This window comes from Mobula hypostoma, chromosome 10, assembly GCF_963921235.1.
Source record: "Mobula hypostoma chromosome 10, sMobHyp1.1, whole genome shotgun sequence".
Taxonomy (NCBI): Eukaryota; Metazoa; Chordata; class Chondrichthyes; order Myliobatiformes; family Myliobatidae; genus Mobula; species Mobula hypostoma.
This window is the reverse complement of record NC_086106.1, coordinates 108,497,448-108,521,391: the sequence shown is the minus strand read 5'-3', so window position 1 is coordinate 108,521,391 and position 23,944 is coordinate 108,497,448. Positions and strand designations below refer to the sequence as shown.

General features: G+C 42.8%; 1 protein-coding gene across 8 annotated transcripts in view; it reads right to left on the bottom strand.

The window, feature by feature from the left end:
- LOC134353104 (long-chain-fatty-acid--CoA ligase 4-like) overlaps positions 1-23,944 on the bottom strand; it is a 92,946-nt gene that overhangs the window by 44,166 nt on the left and 24,836 nt on the right. Inside the window, exon 1 of one of the 8 annotated variants that reach the window (XM_063061014.1) lies at positions 22,186-22,201. The exons of 4 other annotated variants lie outside the window; for them this stretch is intronic. The gene's annotated coding sequence lies outside the window, so the exon portion shown is untranslated. Of the gene's footprint in view, positions 1-12,247; positions 12,334-22,185; positions 22,202-23,944 lie in introns of those variants that run through there. 3 more of the 8 variants (XM_063061019.1, XM_063061013.1, XM_063061016.1) reach the window with 3 other exon arrangements.

The window sequence follows — 23,944 nt, the reverse complement described above, 5'->3', positions numbered from 1 at the left end:
TCGTCACAAACCATACCAAACCTCTGTAACTAGTAACTCAGTCAAAAGACAAATTCAAAGTAAATTTCTTATCAAAACATATGCATGTCACCATATACTACCTTGAGATTCATTTTCTTGCAGGCATTCACAGTAGAACAAAGAAATACAATAGAATTAGTGAAAAACGACGCACCAACAAAGACTGACAAACAGCCAATTTGCAAAAGGAGACATCTGTGCAAATACAAGGATAATAATAAGTAAATGAATACTGAGAACACGAGTTTGAAGCGTCTTTGAAAAAGGGTCCATGGGTTGTGGAATCAGTTCAGTGGTGAATGAAGTTAACTTCGCTGGTTCAGGAGCTTGATGGTTGAAGGGTTACAACTATACCTGAACCTGGTAGTGTGGATCCCAAGGTTCCCGTACCTCCTTCTGGATGGCAACAAGTGAGAAGAGAATATGGCTTGGATGGCGGAGGTCCCTGTTTTGTTGTGGTTGTGCTCAATAGTAGGGAGGGTTTTTCCTTCGATGGACTGGGCTACATAGATTTTTACAAAGTGCAACTCCCTTTGAAAGCACAAACATCAACTAGAAAACACACTGAAGCGTATATTGGAGTTGATGCTGTGCTACGTCATCTGGCACACTGTCTTTTATGAACATAGAACATAGAACAAAGAATAGTACAGCACAGTACAGGCCCTTCGGCCCACAATGTTGTGCCGACCCTCAAACCCTGCCTCCCATATAACCCCCCCACCTTAAACTCCTCCATATACCTGTCTAGTAGTCTCTTAAACTTCAATAGTGTATCTGCCTCCACCACTGACTCAGGCAGTGCATTCCATACACCAACCACTCTCTGAGTAAAAAACCTTCCTCTAATATCCCCCTTCAACTTCCCACCCCTTACTTTAAAGCATGTCGTCTTGTATTGAGCAGTGGTGCCCTGGGGAAGAGGCGCTGGCTGTCCACTCTATCTGTTCCTCTTAATATCTTGTACACCTCTATCATGTCTCCTCGCAGCCTCCTTCTCTCCAGAGAGTAAAGCCCTAGCTCCCTTAATCTCTGATCATAATGCATACTCTCTAAACTAGGCAGCATCCTGGTAAATCTCCTCTGTACCCTTTCCAATGCTTCCACATCCTTCCTATAGTGAGGTGACCAGAACTGGACACAGTACTCCAAGTGTGGCCTAACCAGATTTTTATAGAGCTGTGTGGCGACCCACTTTCTAGCACCCACGAACCGGCTCACAAAACAGCGCGCACAGGCAGAAGGCCAGCCCCAAAAAGGGCGCCAGGCCATCTTCACCAGCAGGGGGAAAATCCCACGCGCGGAAAGGGTCTGGGAATATGCATTCCCCACAGCAGTCCCGCCCCAGGGAGGGCGGGAACGGAAAGACTTTAAAGCAGGCCACGAAGTTTGAATAAATCTCTTCATCGCAACTCCAACTCACCAACTCGGTGTGGTTATTCTAGCGCTGTGTGTAGCACACCGCTACAGCTGCATCATTACATTGCGACTCTTAAACTCTATCCCTCGACTTATGAAAGCTAACACCTCATAAGCTTTCTTAACTACCCTATCCACCTGTGAGGCAACTTTCAGGGATCTGTGGACATGTACCCCCAGATCCCTCTGCTCCTCCACACTACCAAGTATCCTGCCATTTACTTTGTACTCTGCCTTGGAGTTTGTCCTTCCAAAGTGTTTTACCACCTCACACTTCTCTGGGTTGAACTCCATCTGCCACTTCTCAGCCCACTTCTGCATCCTATCAATGTCTCTCTGCAATCTTTAACAATCCTCTACACGATCTACAACACCACCAATCTTTGTGTCGTCTGCAAACTTGCCAACCCACCCTGAAGCTGCACAAGTTCAGACAGTATAGATAAAAGATGCATGTTTCACATACCTGTGAGCTGGCGAGGGCAATGTTATGCTATTTTCCTGATAGCTCTGCCATTCTCTGCTGCTTTAGAGTGACGTAGTTAATTCAGAAACAAAGGTTCTGAACTTAAAGAGGGGTAACTTTGAAGGTATGAGACATGAATTAGCTAAGATAGACTGGCAAATGACACTTCAAGGATTGACGGTGGATATGCAATGGCAGGCATTTAAAGGTTGCATGGATGAACTACAACAATTGTTCATCCCAGTTTGGCAAAAGAATAAATCAAGGAAGGTAGTGCACCCGTGGCTGACAAGAGAAATTAGGGATAGTATCAATTCCAAAGAAGTAGCATACAAATTAGCCAGAGAAAGTGGCTCACCTGAGGACTGGGAGAAATTCAGAGTTCAGCAGAGGAGGACAAAGGGCTTAATTAGGAAGGGGAAAAAAGATTATGAGAGAAAACTGGCAGAGAACATAAAAACGGACTGTAAAAGCTTTTATAGATATGTAAAAAGGAAAAGACTGATAAAGACAAATGTAGGTCCCCTGCAAACAGAAACAGGTGAATTGATTATGGGGAGCAAGGACATGGCAGACCAATTGAATAATTACTTTGGTTCTGTCTTCACTAAGGAGGACATAAATAATCTTCCAGAAATAGTAAGGGACAGAGGGTCCAGTGAGATGGAGGAACTGAGCGAAATACATGTTAGTAGGGAAGTGGTGTTAGGTAAATTGAAGGGATTGAAGGCAGATAAATCCCCAGGGCCAGATGGTCTGCATCCCAGAGTGCTTAAGGAAGTGGCCCAAGAAATAGTGGATGCATTAGTGATAATTTTTCAAAACTCGTTAGATTCTGGACTAGTTCCTGAGGATTGGAGGGTGGCTAATGTAACCCCACTTTTTAAAAAAGGAGGGAGAGAGAAACCGGGGAATTATAGGCCGGTTAGCCTAACGTCGGTGGTGGGGAAACTGCTGGAGTCAGTTATCAAGGATGTGATAACAGCACATTTGGAAAGCGGTGAAATGATCGGACAAAGTCAGCATGGATTTGTGGAAGGAAAATCATGTCTGACGAATCTCATAGAATTTTTTGAGGATGTAACTAGTAGAGTGGATAGGGGAGAACCAGTGGATGTGGTATATTTGGATTTTCAAAAGGCTTTTGACAAGGTCCCACACAGGAGATTAGTGTGCAAACTTAAAGCACATGGTATTGGGGGTAAGGTATTGGTGTGGGTGGAGAATTGGTTAGCAGACAGGAAGCAAAGAGTGGGAATAAACGGGACCTTTTCAGAATGGCAGGCGGTGACTAGTGGGGTACCGCAAGGCTCAGTGCTGGGACCCCAGTTGTTTACAATATATATTAATGACTTGGATGAGGGAATTAAATGCAGCATCTCCAAGTTTGCGGATGACACGAAGCTGGGTGGCAGTGTTAGCAGTGAGGAGGATGCTAAGAGGATGCAGGGTGACTTGGATAGGTTGGGTGAGTGGGCAAACTCATGGCAGATGCAATTTAATGTGGATAAATGTGAAGTTATCCACTTTGGTGGCAAAAATAGGAAAACAGATTATTATCTGAATGGTGGCCGATTAGGAAAAGGGGAGGTGCAACGAGACCTGGGTGTCATTATACACCAGTCATTGAAAGTGGGCATGCAGGTACAGCAGGCGGTGAAAAAGGCGAACGGTATGCTGGCATTTATAGCGAGAGGATTCGAGTACAGGAGCAGGGAGGTACTACTGCAGTTGTACAAGGCCTTGGTGAGACCACACCTGGAGTATTGTGTGCAGTTTTGGTCCCCTAATCTGAGGAAAGACATCCTTGCCATAGAGGGAGTACAAAGAAGGTTCACCAGATTGATTCCTGGGATGGCAGGTCTTTCATATGAAGAAAGACTGGATGAACTGGGCTTGTACTCGTTGGAATTTAGAAGATTGAGGGGGGATCTGATTGAAACGTATAAGATCCTAAAGGGATTGGACAGGCTAGATGCGGGAAGATTGTTCCCGATGTTGGGGAGGTCCAGAACGAGGGGTCACAGTTTGAGGATAGAGGGGAAGCCTTTTAGGACCGAGGTTAGGAAAAACTTCTTCACACAGAGAGTGGTGAATCTGTGGAATTCTCTGCCACAGCAAACTGTTGAGGCCAGTTCATTAGCTATGTTTAAAAGGAAGTTAGATATGGCCCTTGTGGCTACAGGGGTCACGGGGTATGGAGGGAAGGCTGGGTTCTGAGTTGGATGATCAGCCATGATCATAATAAATGGCGGTGCAGGCTCGAAGGGCCGAATGGCCTACTCCTGCACCTATTTTCTATGTTTCTATGTTTCTATGTTTATCAGCTATGCCAACATCCATAGTCAAAAGGGGCACAGACAGGCAGCAAGGACAATTATATTCCCCAATAAGCAGATCTCATTACCATCTAGACACCCCTCCCAATCACATAATGGCTTAAAAACAAACAGTCTACAAACCCTTCACATCACACATCACCCAATCCATATCCTTTTTTAGTATACTGCAAAGAGAGTTTTAATAGGCTCAATCGTTTTTTTACTGAATTTCTTCATCTCCCAATAGCCCAGGGAATCAGGTAGTACACAAGAAATTACGGTTACAAATATTACAGCTGTTGCGGTGTACTTGTCCAAACCAAGCTGAACACTTGTACAGTTTACAGCATATAGAGAGGGAAGGATTTGTCTAAAATGAAGCGGGGGGGGGGGGAATGTTCATTTGAGAAGCGTGGTGAGGCTTCTGAAAAGCGAGAGAGGAAGGAACTGTCAACATCACTTACGAAATACCCAGATGAGCCACAATGTCCAAGACCATAGATCTCAGAACAGCCCAGATAAAGACCATTTCTGCCCAGCATAAATCCCAATGGGCCAAATGGTTCAGCAGGCTTCTGCTATTCTATCTCGCGTGTTACGACTGCTGAAGTCATCAACTTCAACAAAAAGAGTATTTCTATCTTAGCTGGGGCCAAGAGGCATTTTTGAACAGTTGTTTATCCAAGATCCGGCTTTTGCAATGTTTATATTTGAATTCTGTAGGAGTACATTAATGCAGGACGAGTTCAAATATTTTGAAACCTGTTTAGAAATAAATACACATGGGTGGGGGAAAAGAGGAAATTCAGCCAAGGTAGCTGAACTAATAAAACAGGAATTACATGCTCTCACGCTTAAATAGTTTCCACTAACATGACATGTTGGACGACGGAGTTTGAAAAGCAGATGTGATGCGCAGAATTGGAAGACAAAGAACAAGACTTCATTGGGTTGCCTGTGACTGAAGGAGGAATTGCTTAACACTTTCATCGTGTGGCAGGACGTTTATTATTGGCGTGAATGAAATGAGATTTATTAATGGATTAAAACAAGAAAGCTGCACTTCAATTCCTCCTTCTCAGCCCAATATTGCCGCATTATACTTTTGCGGAGGTTTACAGCAAAGAGCACTCTGACCGGCAGCATCACAACAATGGTATGCTGCCTCCAAATGTGCTGCCTACTGTAATTCTGCGAAGGGTTGTAGACTCAGCCAGTTCCATCACAGGGACATCCCTTCCCCAACCGAGGGGATCTTCAAGAGGCAGCATCTGTCGTTAAGGTTCCTTACCATCCCAGAGGTGCCCTCATCTCAGTGTTATCATCGGAAAGGAGGTCCACGAGCCTGAAGACCCATACTCAATGTTTAGGAAAAGCTTCTTCCCCTCCACCAGATTTCTGAACAATCCATGAACCCAGAAACATTACAACATTACTTGTTTTTTTTTGCACTTATTTTTGTAGTAATTATACATATATAAAAAATAGCAACATACATCAAAGTTGCTGGTGAACGCAGCAGGCCAAGCAGCATCTATAGGAAGAGGCGCAGTCGACGTTTCAGGCCGAGACCCGAGTCTCGGCCTGAAATGTCGACTGCGCCTCTTCCTATAGATGCTGCTTGGCCTGCTGCGTTCACCAGCAACTTTGATGTATGTTGCTTGAATTTCCAGCATCTGCAGAATTCCTGTTGTTTGTATATAAAAAATAAATGAGTTCCACTGCACTGCTGCCACCAAACAAATTTCACAACGTACACCAGTGATACAGACCTGAAGATAGAAGATAGGTTGACTGGCAAGAGGCAAAGAGTGGGAATAAAGAGATCCCCCCCCCACCCCCCAGTTGGCTGTCGATGACTAGTGGTGTTCTTCAGCATCAGGGCCAATTCTTTTCACATTACATCTCACCAAAATGGATGACAGAATTGATAACTTTGCAGACAATGTGACAATAGGTAGAGAGGCAGATAGTGTTGAGGAAGCAGGAAGTCTACAGAAGGACTCAGACAGATTAGGAGAATGGGCAAAGAAGTGGCAGCTGGAATATAGGGTAGCGAAGTGCATGGTCATGTACTTTGGTGAAAGGAATAAAGGTGCAAACTATTTTAAAAAAAACAGGGAGAAAATTCAAAAATCACAGGTGCAAAGGGACTTGAGAATCACCGTGTAAAAAACTCGAAAGGTTACCTTGCAAGTTGAGTCAGTGGTAAGGAAGACAAATGCAATGTTAGCATTCCTTTTGAGAGGACTGGAATACAAAAGCGAAGATGTAACGCTGAGGTGTTACGGTATTGCAGAGACCGCATTTGGAGTATTGAGAGTAGTTTTGGGCCTCTTATCCAAGAAAAGATGTGCTGACTTTAGAGACAGTCCAGAGGAGGTTCTCAAGAATGAAAGGGTTAACATATGGAGGAGCATTTGACGGCCTCTGGGCCTATACTCACTGGAGTTTAGAAGAATGGGGGGGCGGGGGAAAGAATATCTCATTGACACCTATTTAATCTTGAAAGGTATGGATAGAGTAGATGTGGAGAGGATGTTTCCTATAGAGGGAGTCTGGGATCACAGGGTACAACCTCAGAATAGAAATCGTGATGAGGAGGAATTCCTTTAGCCAAAAGGAAATTCTAAATTCTCTACTTTATTAATAACATTTTCTGTTAAAAACTATGATAAGCAATCAGCACAACGAAGAGGTGAGCAAAGACAAGGCTGACTCGAGGGCCGAGGTGTGTGGGTGTGAGACGGATATGGAGAGAGGTCGAGGTGTGTTCAAGGAGAAGTTGTCGGAGCGAGGTCTGATCGATCTAAGCACTGGGCTGATTTGGAAAGATCGGGTACGGGCCAGAACGTGGCAGCAGGGCCCAAGCACACCGCCATCTATCCATGTGGTGGGGCTCGGGTCTTACAGCGAAGAACAATCCAGTATTTGGACAATTTAAACACTGGGCTGGGTGGATTGAAAAGGCAGGGTGTCAAGGCCAGAAGCAAGGGTTGGGCCGGTTCTGCTTGCTGCACCAATGTCTGCTCCACTTTTTGCTGCACTAAGGCCGAGGCTGTGGGCCTGCTCTGGCCTTCATGTCTGCATGCTCTGCTATGTGATGAACTGGGGCTGCGGGCCTATTCCAGGCTTCATGTCTGTAAGCTCTGCTATGCGAAGAACTGAGGCTGAGGCTTTGGGCCTGCTCCGGCCTTCACACCTACGGACTCACCTTCATTCTGAATGCTACCGCGTGCTATTATTGTTTGCACGATTTGTGTTTCTTTCCACTCTCTCTGCACATTGGGTGTTTGTTGATTTGTTTTTCTAAATGGTTCTTTTGGGATTCTCGTTTTGTGGCTGCCTGCGAGGAGACAAATCTCAAGGCTGTATAATGTATATGTACTTTGATAATAAATGCACTTTGAATCTGGGGAATTCTTTGCCACAGACGGCTGCGTAGGCAAAGTCATTGGGCATATTTAACATGGAGGTTGATAGGTTCTGGATTAGTCGGGGTGCCAAAGGTTACAGGGAGAAGGCAGGTTAATGGGGCTGAGAGAGATAATAAATCAGCCATGATGGAATGGCAGAGCAGACCTGATGGGCTGAATGGCCTAATTCCATACCTTTGTCTTACGGTTGTGATTGAGTCAATTATACAAAAATAAACCCACAGTATTGGATTAATGGTTCACTCATTTAGTATCGGAAAGCCAATCTGTGGTTATGATCTTTTAATTACATTTCCCATGACACCTCACCCCGCTACAACCTCCTCCCTGGTGTGGTGTTGGGGTAAACCTGAAACCAACACGTTTTCATCAAAATAAAGTTACCACAGCAGGCAGGATCTCCTGCAAAGTGGAATCCGTGCTCCCGGGATATCAGGAGACCTCAACATTTGGGAGATCAGTCAATATGGATCAGTAACAACGTCTCGCTGACAAGTCGACACAGGCGCACCTCAAGGATGTGTGCTTAGCCCACTGTGCCATTCTCTCTACACCCAGGACTGCGGGGTTAAGCACAATTCAAGTGACACGTGCAAATTTGCAGCTGACACATGTTACTGATGTTGAAGATGAGGCAATACGGGAGAGATCAGCCGATGAGTAGTGTTGGAACAACAGCCTCTCACCCAACATCAGCAAGGGCAAGGAATTGATTGTGGAGTTCAGGAAGGGGGAAAGTCAGAACACACACCAGTCCTCACTGAGGGGTCAGTGGTGGAAAAGGTGAGCAGCTTCAAGCCCCTGGATGCCAACATCTCAAAAGGATCCATCCTGGGCTTAACACATTGATGCAATCATGAAGAAGGAATGCCAGCAGCTCTACTTCATTTGGAGTTGGTATAGGTATATCACCAAGGACTCCCACAAATTTCTACAATCTACAGTGGAGAGCATTCTGTGTGCTTTCATCATGGAGGCAAGGAGCTACAGAGTGTTATAGACTCAGCCACTTACTCCACAGGCACAACGTTCCCCACCATTGAGGGAGTTTTTACAAGGTGGTGTCTCGAGGCAGTTGCATCCATCACCAAGGATCTTCATCATCCAGGACACGCCCTCTTCTCTTTAGTACCATCAAGGAGGAGGCCCACAGTCAACAAGTTTAAGAACAATTTCTTCCTTTCGGCTGCCGACCGGGTGGTGTAGTGGCATCTGCACCAGACTTCGAGGCCAGTGGTCCTGGGTTTGAATCCGGCCGGCTCCTTGCATGCTGTCCACCTCTGCTGGGTTGAGCGTCGAGTTAGCCTCGTTAAAAAAAAAATAGACAAAAATGCAAAAGAAACGGCAAGGTTGTTGACCGATGCGCCACAAGGTGCGGAGAAGAAGGAGAAGAACAACAACCACTATCTCAGCTATCAGGTTTCTGAGCATTCCATTGACACCACCTCACATTCCCCTCTATTTGAACTAATTATCTTGTAACTTACGGTAATGCCATGACTTGCACTGCACTGCTGACACAAAAACAAATTTTATGCCATGTCAGTGATTATATATCTGATCTGATTGCCTTCTAATCAAAAGATCACATTAGATGCTTGAAACGTTTGCCTGCTCTCATCAGAAGGGCAGCAAGTTCTACCATTGCTTCAAAGTTAAACTATCAGGATTTACTTACGGATGCTAGGCATTAGTGACAGCACAGACAAGAGATTTAGAACTCTTTCATCATGGAAATGGCTTCCAATAAGGTTGCACAGAGCTCGAGGAAAAAGGCGAGGCTCTCAAATAATGTGCAGCACACCCACTTATTTACAGTTAAGTTGATAGAATCACATTTGGTTTGTTTTTCTCAGAAGTAGGCCACTCCCCCCTCCCAAAAAAAAATGTAAACCCAATTTTCACACAGAGCTCAAAATGACCTCACTTGCTTCTATGGAGCTGTGACATGGGGTTCATGTCACAAAGACATTCACAATGTCCACTCAGTAGGCACACAAACATAATGAGAAAATATACTGTTATATTATGATTCACTTCAAATCATAGGTCGTTGAGGCTAATTGTTTCTGTCTTCACAGTTATTGCCTGATCTTGATATTTCTAGCACTTTGTTATTTCAGATATCCAGCATATGAACATTTTGCTTCAAGATCATGTTTTATTCATATCTTGATTACATTGCTGAATATCAGATCTACCAAGAGAACCCGGTTACATCCTGGCCTCAACTTTATTTTTTAAGCCTGTACATTATCCATTTTCCTTCTTGTCTGGCTCTCTCATTCTGTTTATCTCAGTCTGTGCTTCCTCATCAACAAATGTGCAATGAGTTTACAATACGTTGCATCGGACTATCCAGAATAAATCAGAACACACTTCTTCAGTGGTTGTTGCCAAGTTGCTGATGAACCATCGCCTTCACACACTGCACCTTGTGTGAAAAAAATTGCCCGACAGCACTTTGCCACTGTGCTGTCCTCATCATTACTCCTTGGCATTCACAAGGCCCCCAAGCCATGCACCGCCCACAAATTTTAAAATTCAAGGTCGCAGCATCGCCCCCCCAAGCAACACTAGTGCAAGTTGCACCAATGCAACCGCATGGCAATTGTTCTGCTGCACTCCCGACTCGTGCCTGGGGTACGGTAGTAGTGGTGGACACAACCCAGTCCTTCACAGGGAAAGCCCTCCCTGTCACCAAGCACATCTCCATGGAGCACTGCCAGAAGAAAGCCCCACCATCTTCTCATTATCACTACTAGGTATGAGGTACAAAAGCCTTAGGCCACAAGATACAGGAGCAGGATTAGAACGCAAACAACAGGAATTCTGCAGATGCTGGAAATTAAAGCAACACACATCAAAGTTGCTGGTGAACGCAGCAGGCCAGGCAGCGTCTCTAGGAAGAGGTACAGTCGACGTTTCAGGCCGAGACCCTTCGTCAGGATAATAGGGAGTGGTACTCCAAACTATAGACTTTTTTAAAAAATGGAAATAGGGCTACAGTATTTTCCTTTTGTACTGCAGTTCCAAATCTGATGGGCAACCTTTTTAATAATGCATGAAGATCATCAGCTCTGTTTACACCACATGTAAGTTTTCGACATGCACTCTGTCCTATCTGTTTTAAGGTTAAAAGGGGTCAGTATAGGTTTATGTTGAAATCCATTTGACCTTGCACTCACTCTCTCGGTTAACAGTCAAATGCAACACTATGCTGTCAACCACAGATTGTGGAAACTTTTTTTTGAGTCATTGTCCCTTTCACTGGCTGGTGAACTTAGGACAACTTGCACATTATTTCCAAAACTTAGCACATCTATTTTATAATAACCCTTACTGTCAGTGCCCTCCCTGATCAGTGTACTAGAGCTCTGTTGCAAGTGAGTTTATTAAAACCCTTCAGGCAAGCAAATTGCATACAGCTCCAAATACACCTTCTGACATGGTCTAACAAGCCACTCAGTTCAGGAAGAGACATTCCAATTCAGTACTAATTGACTTTTTGTCAAGACCAGGCCTGCCTACACCCATCAGTCAGCATCTAGTCCAGGCCAGGAAGCAAGCTGCCCACATCAGATCTTCCATGCCCAATTCAACTCTCGCTGAATATGAATGCGGGAACATAGTCTGAAGAGCTCATGTCCAATAAAATGCACACAGACACACGGAAAGGAAAGAGGCTGCCAACTGAAGGATTGTGGACTATGACATACTTAGACTGATAGTGATTTCCTTTTAACACATTTACCTACCCACTGGTGAAAGATCTTACACCTGGAACATCAAATTTGTTTCTTCCTACCTGCTGAGCATTTATAACTCTTTAGATAGCCAATATCTATAGTTTGACTTCTACACTCAGTAGAAAGATGCACCTGCTCATTAACGCAAATATATAATCAGCCAATAAAAACATGCAGACAGGGTCAGGTGCTCAGAATGGGACAGAAATGTGATCCAAGTGATATTGACTGTGGAATGATTGTTGGTGCCAGATGAGATGGTTTGAGTATCTCAGAAACTGCTGATCTCCTGGATTTTCACACAGTCTGTAGAGTTTACAGAGAATGGTGTGAAAAATAAAAAGAACATCATGTTCTGCCAGCAAACATGCCTTAGCAAAGGTCAGGGAACGGCAAGACTGGTTCAAGCTGATAGGAAGGCGACAGTAAATCAAATAACCACGTGCTACAACAGTAGTGTGCAGAACAGCATCTCTGTCCACACATGCCAAACCTTGAAGTGGATGGGCTACAGCAGCAGAAGACCATGAACGTACACTCAGTGGCAACTTCATTACGTACAGAAGGTACCAGAATAAAGTGCGACTGACTGTATTTACCCGACAACACTGGCTCTAAAATACAAGACAAGATATACAAATGGATCACAAATCTACTGTAAAGTTCAACTGAATTGCTTCAACCCAAGAAAAAACAAATTTACTTCTTTTCAAATGGAGTGGTTCAAGTTTATTCAACAGCACTCCACGATGTCCCAGAGTAATTCACAGTTTAAATTTTAGAGCAAATAGCTCCTTTAGAAAAATAAATCAGAAGCTAAACTATTCCCCTTACCAGCAGAATACACTGAGCAACTCTTGGATTCACAGCCAATGTTTTCAGCCAGCTGCAAGGGTCTGGAATGCAGCGTGTGGAGACAGAACTGATCTTTTTATAAGCAGTGTGCTTGCTACACCCTCAGAACTAGCTCACTATCCTCAGTACTAGGTGAAAGGGGAGAACACTTGGGCAGGAAGTGATTCAGAAATCCAACTGGGACACTATGTCACGGCAGAAGTTGTTACAAAAAGGGAAAACTGAAATCAACATTAAAAATCACGTTAAGGCAGATCCAATGAATGATCTCAAACCAACTGAGTCACATGGATTACAAGTGCACAAGGTTTTATGTAGAATAAACATTTAGCTTGACCTTAGCCTGGCAAAGAATTGTTTCTTTCTCAACAGACTTTGCTGTGGGTTACACAACTTTGCAGAGAGACAGCTTCCAAAAATCAAGACCCCAGAGACATATAAATATGCGCATAACTCGTACGTTGATACTCGTTCGTCATACTCCTTTTAAACTCAGATAGAATGACCAATTAGAGTAAAGGCCAGATCTGTGGCACATTCCAGGTCCTTCGAGAAGGTGAATGTGAACTGCCTCCTCGGGTGGCGTTAGCCAAGTGTGACTACTGAAGCATCAGGCAGGGAAGGATAGTTTTAAGAGCCCTGTTAGGCCCCAGTCAGAATGGATTGGCAACGTCTTCCCCATAGTCACCATCAGTACGGTGCACCACAGAGCTCTACCCACTCCAGTCTTATGATTGTTCGGCTGAGAACAGCCCAGTTAAATTTCCTGATGACATCACCATCGTTGGCGAAATTAAAAGCAGCGATGAATCGGCGTACCGGAATGAGACTGAAAGTGTGGTTGAGTGGTGCTGCAACAACCTCTCGCGCAATGTCAGCAAAACTAAATACAGTGGTTGATTACTGACCACAGGAGGAAGTCAGGAGACCCATGAACCAGCCCTCATCAGGGGGGAAATGGAGGTGGAAAGGGCTAGCAGCACCCAACTGTCATCACAAAGGTGGCCATTCAGCATCTCTACTTTTCTAGAAGTTTGCCCAGGTTCGATGTGTCACCCAGAAAAAAAACACTGACGAACTTCTATGGATGAGCAGTGGAGAGTAAACTGACTGGTCTCATTGTGGAATCACCAATGCCCAGGAACAGAAAATGGTGGAGACAGCCCAGTCCATCACAGGCAAAGCCTTCCCCACCACTGAGTACATTTCTGTGGAGTGCTGCCACAAGAAAGCAGCATCCGCCATCAAAGACCACCTCCCCGTCACTATCCACCCTACGCTCTCTTCCTGTTACTACCAGGAGGTCCCACTTCAGCAAGTTCAGGAACAGTTATTATCCTACAACCACCAGGCTCCTGAACCGGGATGGATAACTTCACTCACCACTACTCTGAACTGATTCTACAAACCACAGACACCCGACAACTCGTCATCAGCCTTACTTGCATTTCCATTTACATAGTTTGTCTTCTTTTGCATGTTGGTGTGTACTACTTTATGCACAATTTTTGTAACATTTTGTTGTAATTCCCCCCCCCCATAAACACCTACAAGAAAACGAATCCCAAGATAGTACATACAGTACATGGTAACATATATGTACTTTGATCATAAATTCACTTTGAACTTCCAGATGTTATGAAGGAATAATAATATAAACAAAGCCAAGCTGCACTGGGGTATAAAATTAAATCCAGACTTGATTATGGGGACAAACCAAGGTCCATTCCCCAACCCCCAGCCCCACCCTCCCCTACCAACCAAGAGCTCTACAGAAAAAGGATTGAAAAAGGACAACATACTGTTCATCCACTGATATTGATCAGTGTGATAATACCAAGCATGTCACCTAGACAAATGCTGAGCAAGGCCCGAAGCAACCCAAACAGTGGTGGGATCTATCAGGCTCATGACAGGCAGCCAGATTCTCCTTCCTTGTAACAGAGAATCACGGAAATATACAGCAGACACAGATGCTTTTGGCCCACCTTGTCCAGACTGACCATTATGCCTATGTATGCTTTCGCCATTTGCATTAGAATGCTGTACTAGAAGAAACTGAATTGTAATCTCGACTAAAGAACATATATAATTTATAGTCCATTAGGTCAGCATCTCCTCAGTCAAGTACGCCTTTTAAATTGTGCAATTGTACTTGCAAAAACCAATGTCCTTTAACAGTAAGTCCTACAAAAAACAATAAAAGTAGTGGATATGGCCCTGTCCATCACGGGTAAAGCCCCTCCCACCAATGAGCACATCTACTTGGAGCGTTGTCACAGGACAGCCGTGTCATCAGGGACCCCCACCGCCTCGGACATGCTCTCTTCTCGCTGCTGCCATCAGGAAGGTATATGAGCCTCAAGTCCACGATCATGGACGGTTATTATCCCTCAGCCAAAGGGCTTTTGAACCGGTGGGGATAACTTCACCTGCCCCAGCACTGAAACGTTCCCACAACCTATGAACTTACTTTCAAGGACTCTTCATCCCAGCTTCTCGATATTTATTCCTTATTTAGTATTATTTCCTTTTTCCATTTACACAGTTTGTCATCTTTTATACATGGGATGAATGCCCAAGTTGGTGTGGTCTTTCATATTATGGTTACTGGATTTATTGAATATGGCCGCAAGAAAATGAATCTCAGGGTTGTATACATGTATTTTTGATAATAAATTTACTTTGAAATATCTGAGACAAGTTTTACAGCCGGCAGAGAAAAGCAGGAATAACTGCCTCCAGAAAAGCAATTAAAGAACAGCAGAACCCATCAGCTCAGTTCCCAAGTTGGCCAGGCATCTGGAGTAACCTGCCGTGCAGTAGCCTGGTCCTCCTTTGTGTAGGCTGGGAAGCCTCAACCGTCAGCTTCATTCCAGGCCAAGCATGCCGGGACAAGTCAGGAAGGGCTCAATGGAGCACCTACAAGATAAGAACTTCATAGAGTGAGAAGAGCTCAACAAGATTGGGTGGATAAAGGATTTTAAACTGCTGCCAGCTCATGGCATAGAGATGCTAACCCACTAGCATGACTTAATATCAAAACCCCTCAGTTAAAACTGCCCCCCCCCATATGTTGGTCAGTTATTCACTGTGTGGGGGGGGGGGAAATGGTGAAAAGAGGCAAGAAAGGAATACAATTGAAAAAAAAATGATGGCTGAGCATAAATGCTGAAATGAATATTAGGTGAATCGGCCACTTTTACTCTAGGGGTTGATTTTATAGCGATGAAGAAACTGGAAGTAGTCAAAATAAAACATGGTTAGCAGGGGAACAACCATATGCTCAAAAATGGAGCAAATCAGCAATAGATCACACGAGACCATCTTTACATTATAACCACAGGAGAAAAGAGCATGCTGATACGCATCTCCACAATTACTTTGAAATGTTTTAATAATACATTTCTCATGGTAACCAAGGTTAATTTGCTTTATGATTTGAGTCATATTCAAGTCTTAATACAAGAACATAAAAACATAGGAATTCCACAGATTCACTGGTCTCTGAGAAAAGCAGTTTCCTCCTCCTCTTGATCCGAAAGTCATTCTCCTAGTTCTAGTCTTACTCACCAGTGCAACGAGCGTTTCTGCTTCTGTCTTATCTGTTTCTTTCATAATTGCATACATTTCTGTAAGATTACTTCTGAATTGCAGAGAATATAGCCCCAGGCAACTCAATTTCTCATCATAAACTAACCTTTCCACCTCCAGAATCTATTTGATGAAGCTGCGCTCTACCCCCTCCAAAGGCAGTACATTTTTCCTCAAGTAAAGAAACCAGAACTGCATACAATTGCAAATCCAGGTACAATCCCTGTACAGTTGCAGCATTACCTCTGTTTTTAAATCCAAACCCCCTAGCTGTGAAGGCCAACATCTCATTTGCCTTCTTGATAAATTGTTGTATTGCAAACCAAACTTTTGCTCCCAAGTTTGTCTGCATAGCAGCGTGTTGCAATCTTTCACCATTTAAAAATAATAACCTGATTTTCTATTTTTCCTTCCAAAGTGGATGACTTCACATTTACAGTTGCTGTTCATCTGCCAGGCCTTTACCCACTCACTAAACCTATCTATATGCCTCTGCAAACTCTCCGTATCCTTTGTGCAATTTGCTTTTCCATTCAATTTAGGATCATCAGCAAATATAGATGCGCTACTCTTGGTCCCCTCTTCCAAGTCATTAATGTTCCTTTTCTCCCCCCCCCCATCCACCGTAACAAAATATTTCTCCCAAGTATGGGAGCTCAAGCTTCACGGACTGAGATGGAGTCTGCTGCTGAACCATAGACAAGACTACAAGCATTGAGGTCCCTATACAGTTCAAAGGTGAGCAGGGCAATGTAAAAGCAAACCTAAAAGCAAGATGTTTTAGGAATAAAACTGTGCCAAACAAGCTTTCCAATGAATGAGTACAAACAGACTAGTAGCAGTAAGAACCTTAGAGACTTAACATGCTATGTCATGCATGGCCACAAACAGGGAGGCTGTAGCGAGTTAACATATAGTAGGAGGAAGAGGCAAGAAAACCACACAAAGATCTCGTTATACTTGTTTACATCAACCGTGCTCAGTAATGGTTCACAGTCAGGCAATTATTGAAGTCCTGTAGTTAAATGTCAGAATATCATTCACCAAGGAAGAGCAAAAAAAAACAGGGAGACATTTTAAGACTTCAGTTACAGCTGAACCTGAATGTACACACTAAGAATTAAAGTCGAAATCTTGAACAATATAAAATACTGCAGAGGTTTGATCGAGTGAAAATGCAAAGCTGGGGATTAACAACAGAAATTTGCAATGAAGGAATTGGATGTGGGATGGTGGCCGCTGTCAATACCAACACATTACATTTTTAAAAAGCTCCTGTGTAATGTACAGGCAAGATAAAAAACAAGGTGAAATTTGTGAAAATATCTTTAAAAGAGAAGTCAGGGAATGTGGAAAGCACAAGAGAGGAGATCTTATAGAAATGTATAAAATTATCAAAGGGATAGGGTAGTTAGAGGGAGGAAAGTTGTTTCCACTGGTAGGTGAGACTCGAACTAGGGGACATGGCCTCAAGATTTGGGAGAGTAGATTTAGGATGGAGATGAAGAGAAACTACTTTTCCCCAGAGGATGGTGAATCTATGGAATTCTCTGCCCAATGAAGCACTGGAGGCTACCTCAGTAAATATATTTAAGACAAGGTTGGCTAGATTTTTGCATAGTAGGGGAATTAAGGGTTATGGGGAAAAGGCAGGTAAGTGGAGAGGAGTCCATGGCCATTGAATGGTGGAGCAGGCTCGACAGGCCAGAGGGCCTCCTCCTGCTCCTATTTCTAATGTTCTTATAAGATTTAGATGGCCAACTATTAATTCCCAAGAAGTTTGAAACCACCCACGACAGTGCAGCCTGCTTGACCGGTACTTCAAATCATCCTGAACTTTCACTACCTCTGTCAATGTACGAAATATCTTTACTGTCATTGCATAGTATAATTTGTCATGCACCAATACAACGAAAATGAGTTTGCAACTCTCGTACTCAATGCTATAAAACAAATAAACAATAAATAAAATCAAGTAACCAGCCAGTACAAGCAATGTCCAGCAGTACAAAAGCACAACTCAGATGCATGACAGCCATAAAACCAGTATTAAAGTAGCAATATAACAAATTTATGGATGATGCTTGATCGATTGGTTCAGAGCAATTATAGCTCTGGGGAAAAAGCTATTTTTTCAGTCTAGAAGTGTGGGCTTAGACAATCTTATAACATCTGCCAGATGGAAGAAGTTCAAATAGATGATTGCATGGGTGTGTACTGTCCTTACAGGTGTTTGTAGCTTTCCTTAGGCAGCGAGAGCTAGGAGCTGGGAGCTGTGTCCCGATGATCTTCTGTGCGCTAGAGACGACCCACTGAAGGGCTTTCCTGTCAGCTGCTGCACAACTGAGATACCACACAGAGATGCAGTATGTTAAGATGCTCTCTATGGTGCAGCAGTAAAAGGTCACCAGCATCTGTTCAGGTAGACCAGCTTTCTTCAGCGTCCTGAGGAAAAACAAGCGTTGCTGTGCTTTCTTAACTATTGTTGTGGTGTTAGTGGACCATATAAGGTCTTCTGAGATGTGTATTCCCAGAAACCTGAAAATTGAGTACCTTTGGCAAAATGCACAACAATTACACGCCCAAGCACCACCTCTACTACCAAGGATGAAGAAGGCAAGGGAAGGGGGGAAACACCAGGGCCACTTTGAAGTTGCACACCTAGAATTATTTCACCAGTCCTGCATTTTTACTGGGAGATCACTGTCCAACAGCACTGTGGGAGCATCTTCTCCAGAAGTTTTGTGGTTGAAAAGGGCAGCTCACCACCACCTTTCTCAAGGGCAAGTCAGAAATGGCAATGAACACTGGCTTTACTGGCAATGCACACTTCCCAGAAATCCTTGATAATTATCAGGTGAATCAGACACATTTACTACCCATTCCAAAATAAATTTCATGCACCAAAACTCAAAAGGCAAGTTGGAATTCTGACCACATCTCTCCCCACAACAGCAAAACTCAATAAGCCATGCATCTTATTTCTAGGATCATGGACACAGTTTAAAAGCAATTCATTAATTGTTAGAGTATCCATCTCAGCAGCTGAAGGCAAAGTCAGGAATTTTGGAGAAAGGGATGACTGTTTACCTGATCAATAAGGAATGATTGTTTACTGATTACCTTCAGCTCAAAGAAACTTTTCCTTTCAGAGTTGAATAGAAAGCCCTGCACTTTGTTTTGACGCAAATGTACACCCAAGAACCCTCATTCCTATTGGTAAATCTGTTCAGTTTAAAGACAAGCTAGCAACCATTCTTCTTCAAATTATAAGTACTTTACAATCCTCAAGCATTGTAAAGGAATATAATATGGGATTAATAAATGCATTGCCATTACAAAACATATTGCCAATACAAAATTTACTTGCAGCCAGCTCCCTTTTGGGTATGGGCCTTGTTAACCTTGCTCTGGGCTTACAGTCATACTAAACTCGCAACTATGTTGATTTCCAGAACACGAAGTAATCATGTAAACAGTCACCAATACAGAGGATTGGGTTGACTCCTTTCCTAGTGCAGGGAATGGACTCTGCACTGCCGTCAGCAAGATTCAGCTGAAACCTGGAGAGATTCTGTTTAAACTTTAAACAGACATGTCCCAGTACACTATGCTGAAACGGGGAAAACAGATCTCCGGCAAAATACCGGAGAAGATTGCAGTCTCGAGCTAAAATAACTTAGCCTGAGGTGGCACTGTTTTGCTGATAATAAGGGTTCATTATCACTTTAAACAGACATGTCCCAGTACACTATGCTGAAACGGGGAAAACAGATCTCCGGCAAAATACCGGAGAAGATTGCAGTCTCGAGCTAAAATAACTTAGCCTGAGGTGGCACTGTTTTGCTGATAATAAGGGTTCATTATCATTTTCTCTACAAGATGTGACACTGGCCTCTCCACCTCCCAACCAAGAGACACAGCATGAACAAAATCTCTGGCCCACCAAGTCTACATGGACCAACAGCCACCTGTTTACACTAATTCTACATAATACTTTAGCTTTTACAATGTTTCTACTTTCAGGTGCTTGATTCCTTAACCTTTTCCTCAGTACAAGAACAAACCCTGTCCAAATCCAGGACATCAGATTCTGCATCCACTCTACAACTGGATCCTAGACTTCCCTCATTAACAGACTGCATCAGCAAGGACAGGCAGCCACACCTCTGCCACCATTATCCTTGACAGCAAAACTATCCTAATCCCATTGCTTTAATCTCTCCACACTCACGACTGTGTGGCCAGATTCTGCTTTAACTCATCTACAAAGTCTACAGATGGCACCACGGTAGTGGACTGGATTTCAATAAATCGACAAGACAAGACATAAAGCCTTGTGGCATTGTGTCAAAATAACAATCTTTCCCTCGATGTCAGCAAAACAGAAGAGCTGATTGTTGATTTCAAGAAGTGGGACAGAATATATACCCACGAGTTTATCAATGGTGGTGAGGTGAACGCACATCGTTTATCAGTGTGAACATTACCAATAACTTGCCCTTGCCCAATCCCATACACAGTCAAGAAAGCACACCAGCACCTTTATTTCTTTCGAAGCTTAAGGAAATATAATATCCCCATTGACCCTCACCAACTCCTGTACCCCCGAACACAAGAAGTTGAAGAGTCGCGAATGCAGCCCAACCCATCACACAAACCAGCTTCCTTTCCATTGACTGTCTACATTCTTTGTTGCCTCAAAAAAAAAAAGCAGCCAGATTAATCAAGGCTCCCTCCCACTCTGGTCATCTTCTCTTCTTCTCCATTCCCCTCCCCTTGTGCAAAAGATACAAAAGCTTGAGAAGAGGTATTATCTGGCTCAGGGACAGCATCAATCCCACTGCTTAAGAGTCTTGAACAGCCCTCTTATAAGAGCAAGGTTATCTCTTGATCTCCCAGTTGACCTCATCATAGTCCTTGCATCTTAGTTGACTATCTGCATTGCTCTCTATGTAACCAGATTTTGCATTTTGTTATTGGCTGTCTTCTGTACTACCTCAATGCATACATGTATGGAATGCTTCATCTAAATGTCATGCAAACAGAAGCTTCTCACTGTATCTCACTACATGTGATAATAATGGACCAGTTATGAGTGAATATTGACACCTGCATATTCAATTCTGTAACCAAAGAAAATAAAACCATTTATCCATTAACTTCTCAAACTAACTTCAATTCTTACATCATTGATGCCAGGCAGATCTAGAACAAATAATGGTGACAAGAATTCATTTGGAGCCAGTAGAGATTACCAGGAATTTTTTCTCATAGTCAAATCACAGCCATAAAAATGGGGCAGACTTCAAGCTTGGACTCGAAGCTCGTGACCAATACATGGAGCTTCCAAGAGATATACAGCAGATATAATAAATACAAGTAGGTGTAAAATTGGGTAGAATCACAGAAAAACATTTGGAAAAGTAGCATTTAAGAACATAAAACAACTGAAGAATTTGTGAACATGTATTTTAATTTGGGCAACATCACACTTTATTTATCAATTCTAATACAAGCCTTGGCTGTAAACTTGACTTGAGAATGAATTAAAATAAAAGCAGGAACTTGCCACTCTGCAATAACTTCTTGAATTTGTTGGAACATTTATCATTAAATATTGTAACTTGTGGCCAAGTTTAGAAATAGGAAGGGGTGATAAAAAGAAAGGAAATAGATTATGTAGTTCAAAGCATAGCAGTTAGCTCGACACTATTACAGTTGGGGCATCACAGTTCAATTGCGATGTTGTCTATGAGGAGTTTGAGTGTGACTGCGTAGGTTTCACCTGGGTGCTCTGGTTTCCTGCCACAGTCCAAAAGATATATTGGTCATTGTAGGGTTAAATATAGGTGGGTTGCAGGGTGACACCGCTCACTGGGCAGAAGGGCCTGTTTTGCACTGTATCTTTAAATAACAGATAGATCCTTCACAAACTGCAATAAATTAAAACAAAACTCAGTCAGTACCACTTTTGAATTTGTTAGTTAGAAATTGTAAAATGCAGGAAAATGCCACAATCTGCTTCATAGAGAAACAGCCGGGGGGGGGGGGGAAGAGAACACCAATCCACCAATGTAGCATTAATAAAGTAGAAAGACAACAGCTTGGTTAGTGTTAGCTGTGTTTCAGGTGGAAATGCTCATTTCAAACCCTCTTCAAAGAGTTGAGCCTTGTTTGGTTATTGAGTTATCAGCGATGCAGCCTCACAAATAAAATTTTAAATGTGGGACTTTGTGCTCCAAATCACAACAAGAGATATTCTAGCACTTTTTTCCCCAAAAGTGCTGCATATTTGTCCCTCACCTGATTAAAATACTTACTCAGCCATTATTCCCAGGACCCTGACATTCCCAATGGGCGCAGAGCATCATGGTTAAACTTGCATCCGCAGAGGTCTGGATTATTTTCCTGGAGACTTGAGTTTGAATTCTGCTAGGGGTGCCGGTCATTTTTGTTGAAATAATTAAATATAATCCTGAATATTTTGTAGCAACTGAACATAGAACCAGCAGACTGCTATGAAAACTCATAGTTAAGTTTTTAAACTTTGTTTTAACTACAAGTCCTTAACTATAAAGGACTTATAGTTAAGTCCTTTAAGGAAATCTACCAACCTTAACAAGAGTAGCATTCAGGTGACTCCAGCCTACAGCCACGTGGGTGATTCTGAAACAACCCAGTGAGCTACTAAGTTCAAAGAACATTTAGGGATAGACAGTAAATGCCAACTACCATCACGAAAAGAATAATTTTAAAAAATATTTTCCTGTTTTCCACATCAAAGTAGCAAAATGTGCACTAGGATACACTTTACTGATTTAAGCTTTTCCTTTTATTTAAAAAAAATGTCAAGAGCATAGCTGTGTCTTAAGAATCTGTTTTGGATTAAACTTTGATAGACCGAGTACTATTGTGAAACTATTTTACACAATACTTCGACTAAACCTCCACAGGCCTAGAAGGTAAAAGATTCCAAAGCACCACTATGCTTGTGGTGAAGAAATTTCTGCTCCTTTCTATCCTAAATGGCTGCTTTCTTATCCTCTTAAAGAAACCCAATTCTAGTCACACAGCCAGACAAAACATAAACTCCACATCTAACGTACCAGCTCTGAAAGAATTTTGCGTATTTAAATGAAATCGCTAATCGTAGATAAACACAGACACAGACTACCCAATTTCTCCACATATGGCTAATCCACCATCCCAGCAATCAATTTGGTCAACTTCTGGCTGCATTCCCTCCAGTTAAGTGTATCTTTCCTTTGGCAGACCCACAGGTAATGCAGTAGGATATTTCTATCGTTGCATTCAAATTCACTAGCAATGAAGGCCAACATCATTTTGATCTTCTCAATTGCTTGCTTCACCAGCATATCAACTTTTGAGTGATGAAAAGCACAACGTTCACCATTTTAGCAAGAATGTTGTTTTCTAAAGAAAAGCTCCAAGAAGTAAAATAAAATCAAATAAAGGGCAAATAGGGGTTTGGCCATCAACTGCAAGATGACTGAATGCATGGTTGTCACAGAGGAGAAAGAAATTCAGAAACGTGAACTGAAAGTGAGCAACAACACAAACAAACATGGGAGCATGATAACGTCTGATGGTTGAACAGATGTGGAATTTAGAAAGATTGCAATTGCTAAATTCATACTCCAGTGTTTAAGCAAGATAGTAAAGAATTCTATGGGTACGAAACTCAAGTGTTGAGGTGGTACCTTCATTCCACACCAACAAATGGAAGCAAATGTTGGACAATATCAAACCAAAATGAGGGAAGACTCGAGGCAGCGGAAATGTGGTTTCTGAGAAAAATGATGAAAAATATCAAGGGCGGACAGAGTAACAAATGAAGTGTTGCAAAAACTGAAATAAGAAGAGAGCTGATATCATCAATCAGGAAAATTTCTGGGGTATGTACTGAGGAAAGAAGCTCAAACATGAGAGAAAAACTGATGGAAGAGAAAAAATCACGGTTGACAGTGCATGGTTTTCATGAGTTATGTCAAGGGATGGACAGGCTAAAGTCAGAATCAGGTTTATTATCACCGGCATGTGACATAAAATTTGTTAACT